Source organism: Pleurodeles waltl, chromosome 11 (assembly GCF_031143425.1).
Source record: "Pleurodeles waltl isolate 20211129_DDA chromosome 11, aPleWal1.hap1.20221129, whole genome shotgun sequence".
Classification (NCBI taxonomy): domain Eukaryota; kingdom Metazoa; phylum Chordata; class Amphibia; order Caudata; family Salamandridae; genus Pleurodeles; species Pleurodeles waltl.
The window spans coordinates 543883169-543906506 of NC_090450.1; the positions used below are offsets into that span (position 1 = coordinate 543883169).

Consider the following 23338-nt stretch of genomic DNA (forward strand, 5'->3'; position numbering starts at 1 on the left):
GAAGATGAACACAACCAAGACAGAATTCTCATTATTTGCTAAGAACAACAAGCAAGAACCAGTACAGACCTGTTTCAATGACATGGATCTTGACGGCTTCAAATACCAACTTTCAATGAATTTTAAATCTCTTGAATTCACGCTGGGCGCTAACTTCTCCGCCAAGGAACACACTGCCAAAGAACAAGCTCTCTCTTCTGTTTGTGCCTCTGTGTGGTGGTTATGCCCTACTCCATATTATCCCAGACTCCAAACTTGCACCCGTTATGGGCAGTCTACACACTGCAGCACATTTTATCCCGGCCTGAAGAAATACCATAACATCACCCCAGTCCTGATGAAAGTCCATCGGTTCTCCTTGTTAGCCCATGCTATCATCAAAACTAGCTGCATCATTTACAAAGCCACATCACAATCAGCACCCCCACTTATTTTGCAGACAAGCTCACCATCTCTGGTGGATCTAAGCATACCCGCAGCTAGGACACAATCAGACGGCAAATGAACAAGTGTAAGAAATGAAATAAACAGGCCTTTTGCACCTATGCACCCAAGATCTGGAACAACATCTCTGTATCCATCAGGACCACCCCAACACTGCTTCAAATTAGGATAGAGTTGAGGACGCACCTCTTTCAAGAACACTTCTTCACAATGCATTAACCTTCCACACTCCAGCTACCTTTCCTATTACTTGCAGATTTTATGCTTGCCTTTGATCGTGTATAGCACTCCACTGCCTTATAATTAGGTTTGCACTATAAAAATGCCAAATACATGCATACATACGTATATACACCTACATATTGACTCTGTATAGCTACCGCTCTTTGGCTAGACCTGCTCTATATGATCCTTCATAGATATCTCTGTGTTTGGCTAACCCTGCTCCTGGTGGGTCTGTATTGCTCATCCAAGTTTAGCTAGGTCCGCTTCTGATGAATCAGCATGGATGTCCCTAATTAGGCTTAGCCTGCTCAGAACTACTATGTATATATTTTCCTTACATGGCTAGGGAAGCTGCACCTGACTTTCACAGCCACTTCCATGCTTGGCTTGTCATGATCCTAACTCCTTGTCATACACCACAAAAGCATTCTCTCTATCTCTTTTTTATTGTCCTTTATGAGATGCCATAGTGTGATGGGTATACACAGATGTGCTTCCCATGCTCACTAGGCCATGTTGTTCAAGCTGCAACTCCCGGCCACAAGCACTCACCATTGACGGAGATTAATTCAAGCATTCTTTATGCTTATTCTCTTTTGACATGTTCTCATCCCATTGATAACCTACAGCTGTCACTGTGTTTGCGTACCCCTGTCCATGCATAGCTCCACTGGGGATTCCTGTTTTTGGCTAGGATGTTCCACTTAACAACTGCATCTACCGCTGTTTGGCCTTTCCACGTCCATGTGAGTCCCTCAGCTATTCCTTTTTTTTGTCTACGCTTGTTGGTAAAAATCCTGCAGCGCTCACTGTCTTTAACAAACCGTGCTTCACAAGAAACCTTACAGCCATAGATGCCTTTTTCTTCGCCTGTTCCCATTGACTACCCAGACGTTGTCCTGGTGGCACCTCATAGCTTATACTGTGTATGGGTAGTCTGAGACGCAGCCTTCCTACCACCTACTCTGATTTATTTAGGTCTGTTCCAAAAGACCTCACAGCTATCCTTGGACTGAGCCAACTCTGTCCTGGTAATCTCACATCCACTTCTTTAGTGGATTAGGCCTATGACCTCACAGTTCTCCATGTGTTGGCCTAGGTCTATTCCTGAGGCCCTCACTAGTACTCATTTGATGGGATAAGCCTATGACTTTAAAGTCAGTTTCATGCTGGCCTAGGCCTACTCTTCAGGATGTCAACTCTACCCATTTGGGGGACCATGACTTTCCAATTACTTCTGTGTTGTGCAGACCTTCTGCTGACGACCTTAAAAATGTTAATTTGGTGGCTTAAGCCTATGACTTCACAATCACATTTGTGTTGCCCTAGGCCTACTCTGGGTGATCTCACAGCTATCCGTTTGTTGGATTATGCATATCATATCACATTTATCTTTGGGTTTCATGTAGCCTACATTTATTAACCTCACATCTACTCTATTATTGGGTTAGGCCTATGACTTCACAGTTGTACGTGTGTTATGGTAGATTTACAACAGATTACAGCACAACCACTCTTTTTTGGGGTTAGGTGTCTGGCTGCACAGTTATCCTTGTGCTAGGTAGGCCTGCTTCCTATGACTTTACAACTGCTCCTTTATTGGATTAGGCCTGTGACATCACAGCCATCGTTGTGTTGACCTAAGCCTACTACCTATGACCTCATAGCTAATTCAATGTTGGGCTAGGCTGTGACTTCACAGTTAACCTTTGTGTAATGATAGGCCTACTCCTTATGATCTCACATCTACTCCTTTGTTGAGTTAGGCCTTTGTCTTCACAGCTAGCTTTGTGTAAGGGTGGGCATATTGTAGTTGGCAAGCCACAGCAATCTCTGTTTTATTTATAGTCTTGCTGCTCTTGACGCTACACAACAATCCCTGTCGGCTCTGTCTTATGCAATTCATGCATCAATCACACCCTACCCGTATGCTTGGCTAGTCCCCTGCTCAGATATTCGTGTGTCAGGCTTAACTGGCTTCATTGATGTCCCACTACTATCCGTGTGTTGGGAAAGTCCTGCACGAGCTTCACATCATTTGACTAGGCTGTCACCTAATGATGATCCACATTTAACACACAGTTTAGCTGGGACTTGTGCTCATCCCCAAAGTAACCCCTAGGTTTAGGTAAACAGTCCAGGGTCAGACCGGCCTGTAGGGCAATCAGACAGTGCCTCAAGAGCTGCTCCGCATTGCTAGCATGTGGGCCTGTTTTAAGGACTGTCTGCTGGGCAGTTTTTACTGTTGATTTCCCTGATATTAAAACAACCATTGCCTGCAGTAAGCACAAATGCACGCACTCTCCCATACGTTGCAAACACTTATACAGTATGTTTTTCACAGTTCAAAACTGCCCCAATTTGCTATCTAACTTACTAATGGAAGCCAAGTTTATTTTGGCGCCTGGGCCTATTTTCTGTCACAGTCCGATCGTGGGTAATACTACTACAAATGGCACCTCACAACTGGCCCTTGGTTCAGGAAGTACTGCTTGCGATGGGCCTGAGCAGCTTCAATGGTGAGGTAATTCTAAGTGGCTACCTACCTGCCACCATCAGAGGTCACTAGATAGCCCCAAAGCCTCAACTAGGGCTTTGTACCCAGGAGGAGAGGTGACAAAGTATGACTTCGTCTAGGGCACACGAAACTCATGCACCTATTACCGGGCCAGTTAATGGCTGTCTCACACCCCAGACAGAATTCTCTGTTGGCGCTAAAGTAACTGGTTTGATATTGGCAAACTGGTGGCCCTCGTGCAATTTGGCCGAGCAAGGGTAAAAGGCTGAGTTGGGCTCATTAGATATCAACGTGTGACCTGCAAGTTACATACAAACCCCTTCTTCTGGGGTGTATTATTTACTGAATATGCGGCCTATGGATTACTGCTGCTCCACTAGTCTTAATTTTACCTTCATTAAGGATCCCAAGCCCTCCCCGTCGCTGGTCTCAAAGTGCTGCTGATTGCTGCCTCGGTGTGGGTGAGAAGGGGTACCCTCATTCCCCACATTCTTGCAGGTGGTCTCTGCCCATCTGTTGCACCTGCAGAGGGGGCGGTCGAGGTGCTCTCGGGTGAGTCCAATTAACGAGGGGAGTCTCTGCCTCGGAGGCCCCTGATGAAGCCCTGGCACTGAAGGGGAATCCGCCCCTCATTGAGGAGGCCCGGGGCAGCCGGCTGTGGGCTAAATGAAAGCTCGGGAACCAGCGGGTCAAGGGGGTGCGCTGGGGGGGCTATGACAATGGCCAGACGGGTTGGCACAGACATGAAAGGAGTCTCGCTCTGCGGGCATCAAGGTCACCTATGCGATTTCTTTCCTTTCAAAGACTGACCCAGGACAAAGGCATTACCTTCTGCTCTCGTGAGCCGGGCCGGAGAGGCCCAGGCCAGCGCGGTGCCGCCATGGGCACCGTAGAGGGGAGGGAACTTCCCAAGGCTCAGACGTGGGACTCTGTGCCACTGTGCCACCCACCAAGGCCGTGAGGCGCAAGACTTCACAGAAAAAGTGTCCAAAAAATGTCTTTTGAGGTGCTCAGTCACTAACCTGTAGAGGTGTCTAACCAGTGACTTAAGGGGGGAAGAAGCCGAGTTAGAACCGAGCCAAGTGTCTAGCGTGGCTCTAAGAACTCCTGCACGAGCCGAGCCATGAAAATGTTTGGCATGCAAATCATACAACAAATATGTAAAAATATGAGAAAGTAACGTCAAAATGTAAAAAAAAGGCGCACTTCTTTAGTAATTAGAATTGTTTCACCCTAGTACATCAGTTAATATATCACTGCATTCAGTGGCATTTATTGAAAGAGATAGTTTTAAAGCATTAACTTAAAAATATTCATGTCTCCCATCACTGTCCTGAAGACATTGTCATTAGCGAACTACAAGGCAAGTCAGTTATAATGTGCACACTGTTAGTGGGTTAGAGTCTTACTTTGGATGGATCAATATTATAGTCTAAGGAATCAGAAACAAGCAGGGATTTTGTACTGCAAGTATCCTTACCTTGCTTTTTTCAAGCCGCTCTCATGTGCAATAATAAAGAAAAAGGAGGCCTGGGGAAATTAAATATTTGGCTAGGACCACAAAATTTTGTCGGGCAGGGAAGGCCAGTCTTTTTTTGTTTCACATAGTACAATTCAGCCACCAGATAGATGTTTCTTTCTCTCTCCTGTTTTACGTCAATGATTAATGCTTTGTTTTTATTCTTGCCACACAATGTGGTATCCTGTGGGGTTTGGGGTGCAGACAGAAGCCACATGAAACCTCTGCTCATTTTGGGCTCGATGGTCCAAGATGACCGTGAGCTGTGCCAAATCCAGGCATCCGGCTCAAGACTGTCTCATGGTTTCAGTGACTCTTCCATCTTGCCTAACCAGTGCCTGTGCTGGGAGTGACACACAGCTCTTGGATGCATTTCAATCCTGACTAGTATAACCAACTAGGATGCATAGAGAGCACTGCTGATGTATCTCAATTCTCACATGCATCAACGATTTCTATTACAATGCTGGGATCAACACACAGCTCTGCCAGTTTACGTGAACCTCAACTGCAGCAGCCTCTATCAGTACAGCTCTGTGACCTCTATACATAGCTTTACACCTCAGTTCTTGTCTACAGCATTCACCTCTATTTATGCACTGTGATCTACACAGATCTGTACCAACGTACCAGCATCCAATCCTGGAACGATAGGGACTACCTTACACGGCATCCTCAACTAGCCTTGAAAAAGTCACCTGTTGTGACAAAACATGTGTTGGCTGTTATTGTGGAAAGATACTTATCTTATTACTTTGATGTCCATATCTACACATAAAAGGAACCTACTACAACCAAACTCATCTGGATGACTTGTTGATTACGAACTATTTTGGAGTGCTGCGGTATCTTTGAAAAATATATGTTCCAATTATGAACCATATTTCTTTTGTTGCAAGTGAATGTGTTTAAGTGAGCAAAAAAGATTAGTCTTTATAAAGCACAGCATTTGCCCAAGGGCATCTTGGCACTACGACTAGTGAAAAACACACAGACTATCAGCACTCTGTGTCTGACAGGCCATGCCCTTCAAACAAAAGCGATGAGATTTAGGGAAGTTATAACCTTCCATGGTTAGTGATCATGTCTGAACCTCCTATTGTTGCAAATAAGCTCTCAGGTTATATATAATATGGTCAGCTTAATTATTTGTAAACCCTAATGCCGTATTGTGCAGGAACACTATATAAACTGTTACATAAATAAAAAGGGATGAATAAGCTGAATAAGTAATGGAGCAAGGAAGATGGACACAGGAAGGATGGAGATAAAGATAAGTAATTAATGCATTACCTCCTGGGTCTGTTTCCTAACTGTATGGAGAGGGTAAAATGTTAATTATGTTGGCATAATCACACATAATTGCTGGAATGTTGTGTTTCATGTTACACAAAAAAATTACGCTCTTATACTAGGTTGCATAATTTTGGTTCATTCGGGAAAAATCCTATCACAGGAACATGGGAAAACCATGAAGGAACAGAACGAGAGCACCTGCTGTGCGGGTCAGATGTGATTTAGCACGATTTTTAGCATGAAGTACGTCTTCATGTCCAAACTTGATGCAAGGATGCATTTCGCACTAAAAATGGTGAGAAATTCTGGGATTGCAGTTTTTGTAATTTTGCATAATTTGTCCCGAAATTTCACATAATTACGCAAAGGGAAATCAAGCAAAATTCTTGCACACCATCTCAATTCATTCCTTACTAAACGAATACATATTATAGTCTTAGACATGCAGAGAGTATCAAAGTAATTCAAACCAAACACCAGATAATGCCCCTGGCACAGCACGACCTGTGAAATTTATTTAGTAGAGTTATCAACAGCAATTCGGCCAAATCATACCACAGATGACCTCTTAGCGCCAAAAATCAATTTCTAAATCAATGTCCCATATGAAACCTGTAAAGAAAAATGAAGGTGGACAGAATTGCCAAGTCACTGTCCTATCTGTAATTGGGAGCCCATGTGCCTCCACAAATGCTGTGGAAGCCTTCTCCGAACCAAAGGAGGCAAATCCTTACTGCTGCACTATAAGCTATCACATTCAACATCCTAGGAGAACAGTGACACAGCATGAGGGCCATGGACCCTAATGTAAAGAAGGAATCTGGGCTCCCCATGCCCTGGTTTGGTAGCAAAAACAGCCTCCAGTTGTGGTGGTATGGGCCCCTTCTATTTGGGCTCTGGTGGCACTGCACCTGGAGAATTATTGATAGCACATGTAAAAGACCTGAATTCATCTGCCCCTGGGTTATTGCGACTACAATGAGAAACAAGCATTGTACAAATCCAATCGGTTTCACCTATGCAGGACCTATTTGCGTTGTCAATGTTTTTTTAGACATGTTGCTTTGCAAAATGGATAAAAGTGAATAAAAATAAAGCGCTATAGCGCAGGCAGCATTGGCTGCATCATAGAACTGTTTTCTTATTTACTGTAAGCCATAGAGCAGCCCAGCCTGTGCTGCTGTGCAGCATCCCTATAAAACATTAACAAAGGCAAATATCTCTTTTGTGGTGGACAAGGGGACTAAACTGGACCTAGAGGGTGGACAACAGGAGGGTGAAAAAGAATGGAAATGGGCAAGCAACTGAAGGGAGGTGGGGGAGGGATTAGTTGAAGATGAGGAACGGAGGTAGGAGGGCCCAAAGAAAACAGACAGCGGAGGGGCAGGCAACGCGAATGAGGGTGGAGGAGGAAGGTTTGGAAAGATCACAGATGGCTGGAGGTAGAAAGGAGTCATGAAAGGAGGGCAGACAGACTGCAGACACATGCACTTTTAGATAGTGCATCAGTGGCGTAACAATAGCCCCCGAAGCCCCAGCTGTGTGGGGGGGGCCGAGCTCCAGCAGGCCCCCTCTGTGCACGGGTGGCAGGTCCCTGCCCTAAAAGAGCTCCTGACTGGGTCTGGAGCTTGGGGGGTGGGTTTTCCATATATTTTGCAGGTGACCATCTCAAGTTTGATTACACCACCGGAGTGCATGTCTGAGGGCAAAAAAAGAAGTACCTCCAATAGTGCATATTTTGCAATATTTTGTCCACAATATTAGGATAGCAAGCCAAACCCATCTTCTCGTTATACTGACCACCATTCCTGAGCTGGCATTAGTGTACAATGTACCAAGCATTCAGCCTTCACATACCTCAGCGAAAGTGGAGCATCTGCCGCTACCTCAGTGAGAAAACCACCAGCACTGCATGTGGAAGGGACCTTTTTCTCTACCAAATACAAGCTGGATAGAGAAATTGTCTTCAGTAATGTATTTATTTAATGGCGAAGCCGCAAATTAAAGGAAAGTCATTCCAGTTCTTGTCTACTTTGTTAAGAGTAGGCATGTCACCTTGGTGGTCATCTGAGGAGTAATAAAGAGGAAAGCAAAAGCAAAATGAAGATTCCTTTTGAGATTATGTAAAGAAAAAAAGGTTGTGGGTAGATTTAGGAGTTTGAGCATGCACTATTGTAGAGGCTTGAGCACGTACTACTCTATGACAGATAATGTGTCAATTCCCCAAAATATGGAATGATTAGCCACCTCATATTCAAGTGCCAGAGGATCTGGCAGGCATCGCAAAGCAGAGCCAAGACCAGAACTGCATCAGTCACCAAAGCCAATGTAGCTCTCAGCTGTTCCATTACCAGGCTTCTTAAGCACTATTGCACAAAAACAAGCACAACCGACTGTCAAAAACCTTACCTATGGTTTAGACAAAAAAAGAGAATACAGGTTCATCTGTGACATTTCCTCAGGAGGCCAGACTTCTTTACCAAGTTGAAGAGGGCCTGCTCTGGGTGATCCTATAGAGGACAATAATAAGGAAGCAGACTGGATCAACGATCACACAAGACCCAGGACTTCACATTCCCAGGCCCTCCCTGGCAACACTGCATCTCCTGTGTGCATGCTACACCTGTCTCCAACACTTCCCCAGGGCCATAGTACTTCTTCGCTCAATACAATGCCTCTTTCCAGGTCCCTGCTCCTACACAGCCCAAACCTCACCACATACAGCCCCTGCACACTGTTCGTTCCCTCCACACACATTGTGGTTGCTCCCATCCCTCACTTCCATTACCCAATACGCTTATGTTGCTCTTACACATTATCAATCTCTTGGTCGATCTTGTGGACCTTTCTCAGTATCAACTGTGATCGTAAGAATTAGGGACTATGACATGACGTTTTGCTGCTCCCTTTAGATTAACAGACTAATGTAAAAAACATGTTGGTGTGACTGCTGACACCGTAGCCAGTTGCTTATATTTCCCAAAGGGATAGTATAGCTGTGGATGGAATGTTGTTTATGTTCTCTGGATCTGGCATTGGATGTGACTCATCGACAATCTTTTTTATTATAGTTCTTTATGTATGAAATTTGCACTCTGGTTGCAATTTGCTGAATTGGGGCAAGACTATGGGGCCGATTACGAGTTTGGTAGTCTGACCGCCAAACCTGTGGTGGTGAGGCTGCCGTCAAGCCGAGGGCCTCACCCCGTCATATTACAATGTTTTCACCGGGCTGACCGTCGGAAACGTCGTATTACGACATTTCTGAAGGACAACCCTGCAGAAACAGTGAGGCGGCATTGGCCTCGGCCCATAGGGAGCTGAATCTAATTGCATTGCAAACCCACACCCTCGGAATGAATACGCACTGTCTGCAAGCATAGTCATGGGCAGTGCAGGGCCACCCCCTGTGGCCACCAGCACTGCCTTTCTGCCAGCCTTTCCAAAGTGGTGCAACTGCCATGAAAAGGCTGGCAGAAAGTGAAGCCATGATCAGCATATTAAATTAAATGTAAATGTTAATGAAAATACACAATAAATTATAAAATACATTAAATGATAAAATACATTTAAAACATTTTTACTTCCCTCCCTACTTCAACCAAAAACACAAACACCAAAAATAAATTAAAATATAATAATAACATTGAAATATTAATTCAATAAAACTATTAAAATAAAAAAATGATTGTACATATGAAATACATTTTACAAAGACTATTTAAAAAAAATAAACAATTCAAATAAAACAAATAATTTACATAAAAAATAATCAATTAAAATTACAGAATTAGTTATCAATTAATTACTTAAATAATGTAAAAATTGTTTTAGAAATTATAGTTGAAATAACTTCTCATCCTATTCCCCAGCAAACTCAATTGCCCTGCTACTAAAATATAAATCGCTAATTAAACTACACAAACAAACACATTAAAAATAACATATTAAACTTAAATAAAAACCCCAAAATAATAATTTAAGCAATGTACATAATAAATAACCACTAAAATATTTGATTTACTTTAACATTTGCATTAACATTTAAAAAAATAATTTATCATTTAAATAACTCCCGCCCCAACTCCTAACAAACTCAAAAACCTGCTAATAAATTATAAACTACTAATGAAATAATACAAAAATAAAATATACATTAAAAAAAACAAATTAAATTGAAATAAATAAAATAACAATTACTCTGTTACACAAAATATATAATTAACAGCTAAATAAATATTTGATATACATTAAAATGCTATTAATATTAAAATCCCTTAATGTATAATTTATTTAACTTCCTATCCTATTTCTCTACAAACCAACAACCCACTACTAAAATATAAATGACTAATTAAACTATAAAAAAAAAAATTACAGGGACAGGATGTGATTTTAGGGCCAGACCTGCTAAATTTGGAATTGGGGAACCAGGTTTTAGTCTCAGTGTCAGCTCAACATCCTGTGATTCTGGAAAAATCACTTCATTTCCCTGTGAATAAAAAAAGGAATTAATGTGGCCATGTATAATGTAACTGGTAGTCATGTAAAGCACTCTAATATCTTTGAGTCAGGTTTGTGCTATATAAAACTGAAGAAAAAATGAAGGGGCTGATTATGAGTTTGGCGGTTCCGTGACCGGCATGTTGGTGGTGGCGGTCCAACCACCAATAGGCTGCAGAGCCGACCGCCATATTACAAGTTTGGCGGTAGAGCAAATAGGAGACGGTCAGTGCACTGCCGCCTCCACAGGCAGCACAGATCACCACAGTCTTCCAGAGGCATAAACAGGCCGGTGGAGACCAAGTTTTCACCAGACCTGTCACGAGGTTGCACACTGCTAATGTGACCACCGCGGACCAACCACCACCTACCAGAAGGCGGAAACAAGCAGTATAAAGGAAGACACTCACCCGCAGACAGCAATACATGTTTGGAGCTGCCATGGAATCATTCCAAAATATTATGCCGCTGCTCATCGAAAGGCAACGGATTCAACGCCAATGTGGTCGAAAGCAACCGTAAGTACATATACCTACCTTTGTTAATAACATGTACAACAATTTTTTTACCGCTAACAAACACATTATAAGGGAAAAACGCCCAGGCCAGCAGCTACAAGTATCTTGACAGACACACACACATGCATACTGCAACTCAAACACACACGCATTCACAACACACACACTTCAGCCAGGACACACACAGGCACTGCACAGCAATACCACACAAATACGCACGGATACAGGGACTTAGGGACATAGAAGGCCACAAACATACACAGAGATAGCAATAACAACACAACCAATGCACAAATACAAAATCATTCCACAAACTCACACCCAACACTGGCAAAGGACTGCCCACACATACAGCACACAAGTACATCCATCTGCCATGGCACACACACAACACCACCATCAAACAACCCTGCTATTGACACATACATCACACACATACAACAATGGACCAACAATGCCATGCCCAATGCACACAGAGACAATGCAACCAAAGACACAAGTCGCTCCACCACAACAACACCAGCAGTGCTGTGATGGGAGCAGATCATGTTGAACAAGGCACCAAACAACATGCGCGCAGCAGTTCCACACAATTGAATATCAGGAACAAGCAATACCAATATCAATTGACTTGCACAGTCCCCCAATGCGAGAAGGGTACAGCAACAAAGCACGCACAACGCACACTCCATGGCACATATCCCTACACCAACCGGCAAGGGACACACACCTACATGGACACATGTTCACTCAAATGCAAAGCAGACTACCACAACTCAACACACTCCAGGTCTGCACTGACAAAACTCAAGAACATACACACTACATGTGGACATTAGCCATATCAGGAGACAAGTCATTCAACATATATGGCCACACCGCACAACAAAAAAAGAAACACATACCACAACACACACAACACAATGCCATGATGCCAAAATTGCAGCAACATACACATACCCATCACACAACACACACCCTTACCTTAGAGGACAACAGCACTGCACACAAACTCACACACTGATAAATACACCATATGGAGTGGCAAGCAGCCCAAATACACACAACTATAGGCACACAACGAATGTCAGCCAGGAACAACAGAAACCTAAGGAAAGAAAAGCAGGACAAAGGTGTATTCAAAACACCAACAACTGGCTGGGTTTATTGAACATTATCTTTTGAAATAAAGTACAAGGCCTAATTGCCAGGCCAAGCATGTTACCCAAAAGGCACTATATTGGGCCCCTACTTGACTCCTGAATGCAATGTAACCTCCACAGGTAAGGGCATCAAGAGGGCTGGCAGGAATCTGAGGGATTATCAGGAGGTGTCGGGGAGGGGGATTGGGTTTGAGTTTGGGAGGTTTTTTTTCTTTGTGCTTGGGAGGGTAACCTTCTCTGGAGGGGTTGACTTCTTCTTGGTGGGGGGAGGGGCATGGATACTTGCAGGGGGGCCAGGGGAGGCCTTGGAGGTGGAAGGGATGGCTTTTGGGAGGGAAACTGATATTTTGAGTGTGGTACAGGTGTGGGAAGAACAGGGGTAAGGCAAAGCTCACAGAGGAAAAGTTTCTTTGACACACAGGGATGGTCATTAGAAGGTGGTCAGGATTTGGAGGTTGAGGGAGTGGTTGTCTGACATGTAGGTGTGGCCGTTTTGGTCGCATATTTGTGGGAGGTGTATTTGTGTTTGGTGGGTGTCTGTTGGATGGGTGTATGAGGGCATTTATGTGAATGGGACTAAGGGGTGTGGGTGTGCTGGGGTATGCCATGGTGTGTGGGTGGGTGTCTGTTGGAGGGGTGACTGCAGGTATGGAGGGTGTGCTGCATGTAGGTGGGTCTGTGGTTGTGGTTTCTGCGGGTGTGGTGACTGGGGTGGATGCTTTAGGGTCTGCTGCGGTGGTGTCTGTGGGTATGATAGGTGTAGTGGCTGGATCTGTGACTGGTGATGCAGTGTCTGTAGGTGTGCTAGATGTTGTGTGTGTGTGTGTGATGCTGGGGGTGGGGGCAGTGTCAGTGGAAGTTGTGACTGTTGCTGTGTCTGCAGTTGGATGTTGTTTGTGTGAATGTCAGTGGTGTGTCTTGTGGTGCTTATGTTTGTGTGCGCTAGCCTTGTCTGTTGATGTTGATGCATGCAAATCTGCCTGTGTGTTTTGGGTAGGTTGGGGAACGGGGGATTTGGACTGGGAAGAGGAGGTGGAGTGGGACGGAAGACAAGGGGTGACTGGCTGCCATCAGTGTGGAGGCCAGAGCCTAAAATGATCTCTGTAGGCCAGAGATTGCACAGTGAATGCCCTCCTGGAACGCATTGCCTTGCTCAATCTGGCATGTCAGTCCATGGATGGCATTCACAATGGCCGCCTGACCCACAGAAAATGACCTCAAGAGGTCAATAGCGTCCTCACTGAGGTCAGCAGGGCAAACAGGGCCTGAGGCAGAGGTGTCTGCGGCAAAGGAGACACCCACACTCTTGGGTGAGCGGGCACAGCCAACTGGGTGGGGAGCAACAGGGAAGGCAGTGATAGAAGGGGGTGGAGGACAAAGATGGTGTTGGGTGGTTCCCGATGGGTCCGCCACCACTATTGAGTGACCACTGGAGGAGGAATCCGATGAAGTCAGGCCAGATCCGGTCTCCCCATGGCACTACCCTCAGCGTACGGGCCACTGGGTCCCTCACTGTCAGTGGTTTTGTGATCTGAAGTCCGGTGGCCAGATGCTTCCCCACTTGGCCCGGCCCCATCTCCTTCACCTGCCGGTGCGGATGCCGCATAAGGTGACAGCAAAGTGGCACCATCATGTGCTAACACAAAACCATGCATGCCACCATGATTTACAAAGGTGACATATCAGCTAATCATGCTCACAGATAACTACAATAGCATGGATGAGGTGTAGCTACCACACTAACCTTTACATGACTAGGTGACCACTCCACATCAAACTTGTGGCACATGCAGCCCACCACATGGAACCAGTAGCCAACATTAGGATATCATTGTTAGGTACCTTACCACTCACATTCACACAAGCCTATGCACACATCTAACTTCCACCAATATGATGTCTCAACAATAAGTGATGTTGGTAAGGAAAGCTAGACAACACTGGTACTAACATGCCATGTCTGGATTAGGTGACATGGAATCAGCCATGTAACAACTGACACCTCACAACAATGTACAGCTCCACAAGTCATACAATTCAAAAATTAGTCAAGAAGGTAGTAGCAAGGTCACTCAGGTGTGCACCACATGTGGTCTTGCATGGAACAACAATGAAGTCTGGTCCCAAAACTCATGGGGAGTTGTATCCAGATTACACACAAGAATGGCCCTGTTAGACCCAGGCTATACCCCACCAATGTCTCACACCCATTTCCATGTTTACTTCTGAGTGCTGTAGTAGGCAACTGAACTGTGCAGGAAGGAGGGGCACAGACCTAGCAATCACTATCAAGAGGAAACCAAATAATTGTATAATGACAATGTACATCACTACCCACATATCAGACATGACAAGCATGGCATCTGAATGTGGATGATTCACTGAGCCCTAACACATGTCATGCCAACATCACAGCAAGTAAATCCATGATGCAGTCATACAGCCAGGGTACAATTCACAAAAAACACACAGGTGCTATTAACCGACAACCATCATACCACATCAGGAGTACAAAACATCATCATACGGATCAACAACCTTCCCTTACCTGTCATGTCCATCCTAGCTACTTCAGTTTCACATTACTTAAGACATACTAAGAGGAATAAGTGTTCCTGTCTGACACATGGTGACACAGTCCTCTCTGGGGCATCACAGTAACTGGACAATCTTTGCAGATGTGTCCTAACAACAACAGGACCTCATGAACATACACGTAAGAGTATCACAACATCATCACATATGCATGGCTAGAACATGCCATACATCTACTGCACATATATGTATCCTAGTGGGAATAGAGCACATTCAGGCACATTGGGACAGGGTATGTGTAAAACACTGATTACACATCACCATGGCAATGCACATTCCCCACTTACCAAAGGAAAGTCGTCTGCTACAAGTGACAAGATTTAACATGCTAGTCATGTCACATGTATAATAAACACCCATGCTTCACACCCACACTGTGAGGCACCAGCACCCAATGGAGAAAACGTGCAGCTTGTTTGAAGATGTCAACCTATACATATCCCTAGGCACATGGCATGGAACAATGACCCATATCCTACTTACCTTTGGACTGTAATCTTTGTCAGGAGTGATCTGTTGTAGAAACTAACAATCACCAGGGCAGTCGAAACAGGATATCTGAACAATAAACACAGTCATATATGGTCCAGGCTAGGCATTTAGTCTCAGGGTTCCCCATAGTTTATTCCTAGGTCCCAGCTAAAAAATGGATGGGCACACTAGTGTTAAAAAAATGGCACACCCACACCAATTTGATCCCAGAAGATATGGGACACATGACTCATGCTACATTGTCATTGGGAGAAGTCTGTCCCTCACTCAATCACCTGAAAAAAGTTCATACATGATTATTCTATGTACTCACCCCTTTGTGGCAGCTGTGCTGGCCTCAAATGCCCATCCAAGGCCAGATAGGTGAGCGCCAAATGCGGGCCATTAGGGAGGGGTCATGGTCCAATGGGCACCCTGTCCTCATTGGGAGGACATCCCCAGCTGGGCCTCTGCAGTCTTCCTGAACCAACATTTAAGGTCCTCCCACCTCTTCCGACAGTGGGCGCTCTGCCGGGGATAGACCCCCAGGGTCCGCACCTTCTTGGCGATGGCACAGCAGATCCCCTTCTGATGGTCATTTACCTGCATGGAAGCAAATGACAACAAAGATTATTATGTCCACAAGTCCCATACAAAATGCTTTAGTCACATACATGTCAGTGCACCTAGTTAATGACATCCTGTCCTGACCATTCTGTCCACCTGTGGCACACAGCATGCAATGGAAACAGGGATATGATTGCAAACACTTCTAATAAGGGAGCAGTATACACACTCTCTAGCTCAGAGCCTGCACTGACCAGGTAAAGATCAGTGACTTGGATGGGACATGAGATAATCACATTACATTAATCATTGACACAATGGAACACATCTCACAATGTGGCAGTTGATAGGTAAAGCACACTGCAAACAATGTACAAAGATATCCACTACCACTAAATGTCACCCGCTGCATACAGTCCTGACGTATCACAACAGGCCTACATACAGAACCATTGTTCTTGAACTACATTTAAGGATGTGACATGTTGAGCACACAAAGAGGCAAGCCTGTCCATGTGTTGACATGTGCAGATACAGATGCAGGCACCTCCTAGTTCTCGTGGTGAGGGTTTGTGTGTCACATCAAAATTTAGAGACCCATATCCACACATGTGTGTTCACAAAGCCAATAGTACTGACGGAGAAACCTAGCCCTGCATTGTACACGGCCAGCCTCATAACCATAACAGCAGAGACCCATATCATGGCAACTCACTCTACGGCACACTGCATGCAGATGTGCAATTTCCAAAATATTATGTGCATGCACTGGACACATCAGAGCTAGATGAAAAAGACAACAGGGCAGTGGCATCAAGGCATAGGTCCAGGCTACGTGACACATATTGTCAGATATGAGATTATCTCATCAGTCACAGATTATGACCCTGCCCCAAAGCAAATCACATAGTAAAAAGTGGACATGGCCTCAAGATGGTGCAAATTGCCTGTGAGGCATGATTTGGCCCCACCATATGCTGTCCAGGGATATGGGAGTGGGCACCGTGTCACACTTGTTGTGGAAATGGAAATCAACACCAGTACAGATGTCCAATCCAGTGCAGACATACCTACGTAATACACCATGTCCAAAAACATCACATACATCACAGTACCTCATCTAGCCCACGGCCAATTAACATTGGCTGCCTATGTGCAGAGCTGAGGGGCAGAGTGAGTCATTACTTGGCATCAGAAGAACAGTCCAACAAGGCCATGTGTGGCTAGAGATCACTGTGCAAACACAAAAGGAGCACAAATGGTGGCCAACCAACACATAAAACATGCATTCAACCCTACAGCTGTAATGCAACCACATATGACTACATATTACAGATATCTATTGGCAAGATTAGAAAAGTGTGCATATAGTGCACTTACCTGCTCCTCTGGTGCACCTTAGAGCTGTCCAAACAGGGGTAGGACCTACTCCCCCAGCTTCTCCAGCTCTTTGGGTGAGAAGTCAGGGGCCCTATCACCTGTCGGATACGGCATGATTGCTCCCAGAGGCGGTACACAGCAGCACAGGTCGTGGAGGTCTTGCTGGCAGCCGTGTCAGGGGTCAAGTGAGAAATTCAGTAGAAAATGGCAGTCACGTTACCGCCGCCAGACGCTTTTATTGGGCCAAGACCACCACAGGCAGCAATGTTATCCTATGGCAGTGTCCACCACAGTAGCATTCACCTATCGCAATGACGACTTCCGCTGGCGGTCGCAGGTGGTTTCTAATGTCCAGTGGAGTAGGTCAGGCAGTCACCATTTTGGAGGTATACTATATAATTATCACATATATTTTGATGGATCACGAGCATTAAGATGATGTGCTTGCAATTATTGCGTGCTGGCCTTGTCCTGTCATGTAGGTGATTTTTTTCAGTTACAATATAGGTATGTGGTCCTGCAGAAGTGACACTATTATTGGGGATACAGCCACCATCCTCTCTGACACGTGTAAACCATGATTTGGGACATTGTATCACAGGCAGTTTATGGAGTAATTTGGATGTGAGGTAGCAGGCCATATAGAGCTATTTGTATACATATGTCGATAAGCAAGGCGTCAACGTTTCACAAATGTGCAGGTGTCATCCCTGGTGTGTGTTGTGTTTCTTGTTTACAGTGACTCACATGACATGACACAATTCATGACTGACATGTATGATGTGAATTGCTAGGGACACATTGAGTGACTGACTCTTTTCTTTTTGGCCCATATAGTTACCCTAAGAGGAGAAGGATCAGACACCCTCCTGTGTACCATCCACTAGCAGACTTGCAGACCATGGAGGATAGGCATGTTATACAATTGTACTGCCTGGATAGGCAGACAATCATGGATCTCTGTTGTGAGTTAGAGCCACATCCGATGCCAGCCATATGTCATCCAAATAGCATACCACGCATAGTACAAGTCATGTCAGTGTTGCACTTCAAGGCCACAGGGTCCTTTCAAAACACAGTGGCCCTATCTGCTGGGATGTCCCTGTCTATGTTCAGTTTGGTGTTGAAGGACATTCTCTCAGCAATGTTGAAATACCTGAACAGCTACAATTGTTTCCCTCAACATGTGGATTTTGCCCATGTTAAAACATATTTCTATGGTTTGGCACACATACCACATGCTGTAGGTGCCATTGATGGTACCTATGTAGCCCTGGTTCCACCACATGGCAATGAACAAGTCTATCGGAACAGGAAAAACTTCCATTGCATCAATGTCCAAGAAGTGTGTTTGGCAGACCTCTACATTTCTCAAGTGTGTGCCTGGTACCCGGGTTCAGTACATGATGCCCTCATCATGAGGAACAGTGCAATTCCCCAGCTGATGACATGACTGTACCCAGAGAAGCCCTGGCTGGTTGGTAAGTCACATATGTCATTTGTATATGTATGCTATGTCTGCTGGTGCTGAGACGTTGCTCAGGACTGATTGTTGCACGCATGTCGCATTTTCTTACAGGGGATTCTGCCTACTTAAACCGTCCCTGGTTGTTGACACCAGTGAGGAACCCAACTACGCCCAGGGAAGTCCGCTTCAACGATGCACATGGAAGAACACGCGAGTAGTGGAGCAGGCTTTTGGGCTCATGAAGGCAAGATTCCGCAGCATAGATGAATCCGGTGGAGCGCTCTTCTACTCACCCAAAAAAGTTTGTGAGATCATTATGGGCTGCTGCAGGCTCCACACCCCTGCCCTGAGGAGAAACACCCCATACATCCCTGATGAGGGGGAGCTACCAGTGCCACCGGGTGAGCCTCCTGAAATGCCAAGTGAAGACGATAGTGATGAGGATGAAGGTGGAGACATATGGGCAGATCTCATGAATCAGTGCTTCACATGAGTGTAAGTATGGGATGTTCTATGATTACTGTGACTGCATGGGGTACTGTAGGGGTCAGAACTTTTGGAGACGGGTATCTATGTTACCCCAAGACAGGGCATCTCATTCTATGCATCATACAGGCCAGATTTGATGATGTGCCTCTCTTGAGGATCTCCTGTGCTTGAGGCAGTCACTTTGCACTGTCAGGGGAAAAAACTGAATTTTTAAATGACTTTTGTGTCTTGTGTATGCCTTTGCCTGCCTAAAACCCTTGTATGTCACTTTTTTCTTCCAGGTCTCTTCACCAGGCCATCCTCATGTGGACATTTCAGAGTTGTGTCATTGTCAAGTGGCTTTAGCTGGTCTGACATGTGAAGTGGACATAGAATTGATACAGGTACTGATTGTCGCATATTTGGGTTGTGTGAGTTCTCTGTCCAGACTGCCTGGACACTGGGAGGGCAGTTATCTGAACTGCAGGTTAGACCTGTTTGCCCTGGAATGTTGGTCCATTGGTTTCATGTGTGTGATCATGTGGCCTTGTGACGTGTCATTCTGTGCAATCCATCCATTCTCCCTCCACATTGTGTAGATAATGATCCTGCATGCGCTGTATGTAGCTGTCAATGTGTTTCCTCATTGCAGGCTATAGTATCTCTGTCACAACACTGACATAGGTGTTTAACATGCCACTAGATGCCTAACCATTGTCATGGAATAGGCCTCTGACTAGGGACTGTTGTACTGTCCTCTGTCTGTGTCATGGGGTGTGTAAAGTTGGATAGACCTGGTTTTGGTATGTGCTAAGGGTCAAGTGGGAGACAACATCCATCAATATGTTTGCCTTTACTATGAGACAGGATCTAATATGGCCAGAGGGAACAATGTTTAATCATTCTTGGCAATGACTGTCCAGACATATTTGCAGCCTATGGCCTATACAGTGTAAATAAAAAATTTGGTTTGAGTTACCACTTGTGTGGTTGTGTTGCTAGTAATCCTCAGCCTGACACTGCCTGTGATGTATCCCTCCCTACGTTCGCAACTTTAGAGTACCTCATTTGCATCACATGAATTTCACCTTGTACATCCCACAATGAAGAAAAATCACCATTAATCAATGATTGTGTGGTAGTTGTGTTTATTGACATGTGTTCTGTACATAAAGGTGGAAATTAAGTGAAAAAAGAGTCAAAAGTGAAGAAATCAGTCATGGTGGATATAATCATTATAGTACTTGCCATAACATTTGAAGTCAAAAGTCCAGTGTCCTACAATCCTGGAAAATGGATGGTGTTGGAAGTACAGTCAACAGAGTGAATCTGTGGCACACAAAGGGGCCCCATCAGGAAGAGGTCACTTGCTGGCAGTGGTTGAAGTCTTGGCATCTGCACCTCCTGGATGTTTGGGTGGATGTCCACGCTTGCCGGGGGTGGAGGGTCTTCAGCTGCAGAGGCAGGGGTGTTTGAGGCAGGTCCTTACCCTGGCAGGGCCTCCCTTCCACTAGCTGCCACAGAGGTTAAAGGGACTGATGTTACTGGGTCAATTTAAAGGGTATGGGATTGTTCTTCTTCCATGCTCAGGATGGTGTTTATGTCCCTCAGCAACCCTTTTAGGGAGGCTAAGGTGGCATTGTGGGCCTCCCAATGTTGCAATATTTCTTGGTGATTATCCCTCATCAGCTGGTTGATCTCCCTGAGTTCAGTGAGTACCTGGCCCTTCACACCTTGGGATTGTTGGTAGGCTCCCAAAACGTGGGTGATGGTATCCTGGCCAGGCCCATCCTCAGCAGCCTCACTCTGCTGGCCCACACCATCCCTCCCACGCTCCCTACCCCCACATGCCTGCACCCTTGGCACAGTTTGGCCCACACCACTGGGTCCAGGTCCATCATTTTCAGAGCTGTCTAGTTGTAACACAGGTTCCCGGACTGGGGGGCATAAGATTGTTGAATCAGTCCTCTGGACCCACGTTTGGGGGTGACTCGTTGCCTGGGATGTTGATGCAATATGGCTGGGGGAGTCAATGTGGTGAGGCTGGGTGTCATCTGACCAGGTTCCCCAGATGGGCCTGCACCGTCCTCAACATCCACATGTCCAGGAGTGGTCATCTCACTGAGGGCTTGAACCATGGGGAGAGCAGCAGTGTCTTGACAGGTGTCTATGTACCCAGTGGCAGTTATACCCGTTGGAGTGAGAAACAGTTTATTTTAGTTTGTATTGTGACATGTACCATCAACCGTTTACAGTGACAACTGACTAAGGCCATATACATATTGGCTTAATTTTCCCTTATGTGAGAGGCACACCTGCCATCAACTGTATAGACCTGACATTTGGGTAACAGACCAATTCCATTTCAAGTCACCTTGCTATAGGATGTCTGAGTATCTTCACACTTGGATGTCTGTTCATGAACTCCTAACTTTCCAACAGTGCAGTCAAAACAGTGGATGTGCATGATGTGGCTTAGGTCATCCCAGGAACTAGTGGACTATTGTGCGGGCAGACATGGATCCTTGTTGTATATGTTAGTTGTCATCATGTGGTCAGTGCACAGTGAATATGTGTCCTGCCACAAGCATTTAGATGAGGCATCTTGGTACCTAGTACTATACACAGCATACATGAGTCATCCTCTCAAGTGACTAGACTTACAAAGCGAGTTGCTGTAAATGGATGTTAGAACAGATACACAGTGAGTATGTCTTTTTGCATTGAGTAGACAGTGCCTGCTGGGCTTGGCAGTGCTGTCGTGGCCTTTTCTAACCACACCCTTTCCAGTTAATATCCCCATGGGTGAGTACATAGCAAAGCTTGAGTAGAAGGGAAATGGTCCTAGTAGCAGTGTACAGAGAATTGGCTGAGTGGAGTGGCATTCCCAGTGCCTGCTGATCTTGGCATTGCTGTCTTGACCTGTCCTAGCCACACCCTATCCTGTTAATATCCCTATGGAGAATCACATGGCAAAGACTTGGTGGAGGAGGAATGGTCCTAGTAGCAGAGGACATAGTATTGGCTGAATGGAGTGACATTCCCAGTGCCTGCTAGGCTTGGCATTACTGTCTTGGCCTGTCCTAGCCACACCCTATCCAGTTAATATCTCCATGGGTGAGTACATGGCAAAGACTAAGGGGGTTATTCCAACTTTGGAGGAGGTGTTAATCCGTCCCAAAATTGACGGAAAAGTGACGGATTTACCACCAGCCGTATTACGAGTCCATTATATCCTATGGAACTCGTAATACGGCTGGTGGTATATCCGTCACTTTACCGTCACTTTTGGGACGGATTAACACCTCCTCCAAAGTTGGAATAACCCCCTAAGTAGAGGGTGAAAGGTCCTAGTACCAGAGAACTGAGTATTGGCTGAGTGGAATTACATTACCAGTGTCTGTTGACCTTGGCATTACTGTCTTGGCCTGTCCTAGCCACACACTGTACAGTTTGAATCCCCTCAGGTGGGTACACTCGAATATGAGGTTGACAAAGGAGGTAATTTAGATTGGGTTACATTGTTCTGGTCTTAGTGATAGTCGAACAGTGTCTGCTCGGCGTTGTAGTGCCATCATTCCCTGTACTACACCCACTATACAGAGATTTTGTTCTCCCAAGTGGGTGTGTGATTGGCATGTAGGAGACCAGAAAGGGGTTTATGGACAGGTGCACAGTGGACTGTTGTGTGGTGTGACGTTATAGGTGAGGAAAGGTGATCAGTGAGCATGCATGCCAAAACATTTAGGAGTGCAAATTGTGTTGATTTGACTTAACTGACTCGACTCCCCCATGTATCCCTGTCAAACCCTCCAGATGCAGGATGGCCAAGACCTTCTCCTCCCATGATGTGAACTGTGGGGGACTACCGCCAGTCTTGTGGACCACAAGGATTGGGGATTTTCAACTTTTAACAGGCTTTGATAGTTGGTTGTCAGGGTGGTAGTGCCGGTGATCGGACCACCTATTTCCCGTCCTCCTGAGTCCTGGCAGTGTCAGGATACTGGCTGTCTTTAGGCAGGCCTGGCTATGTAACTCATAATACAGTAGTCTGTATGACCGCCAACATGGCGGTCTTTTGGTTCCCACAGTGGTCTGGCAGTCAGACCGCCAAACACGTAAGGAAGCCCTAAATCTCAAATTAAACTTAGATAAATTAAATAGCAATTAAGCAACTTGGAAAAATAAATATTTCATAACTCA

At 45.3% G+C, this 23338-nt stretch overlaps 1 long non-coding RNA gene across 1 annotated transcript in view; it reads left to right on the forward strand.

The window, feature by feature from the left end:
- The window catches only part of LOC138265870 (uncharacterized), a 233069-nt gene that overhangs the window by 181067 nt on the left and 28664 nt on the right, over window positions 1-23338 (forward strand). The gene's annotated exons all lie outside the window — the stretch shown is intronic.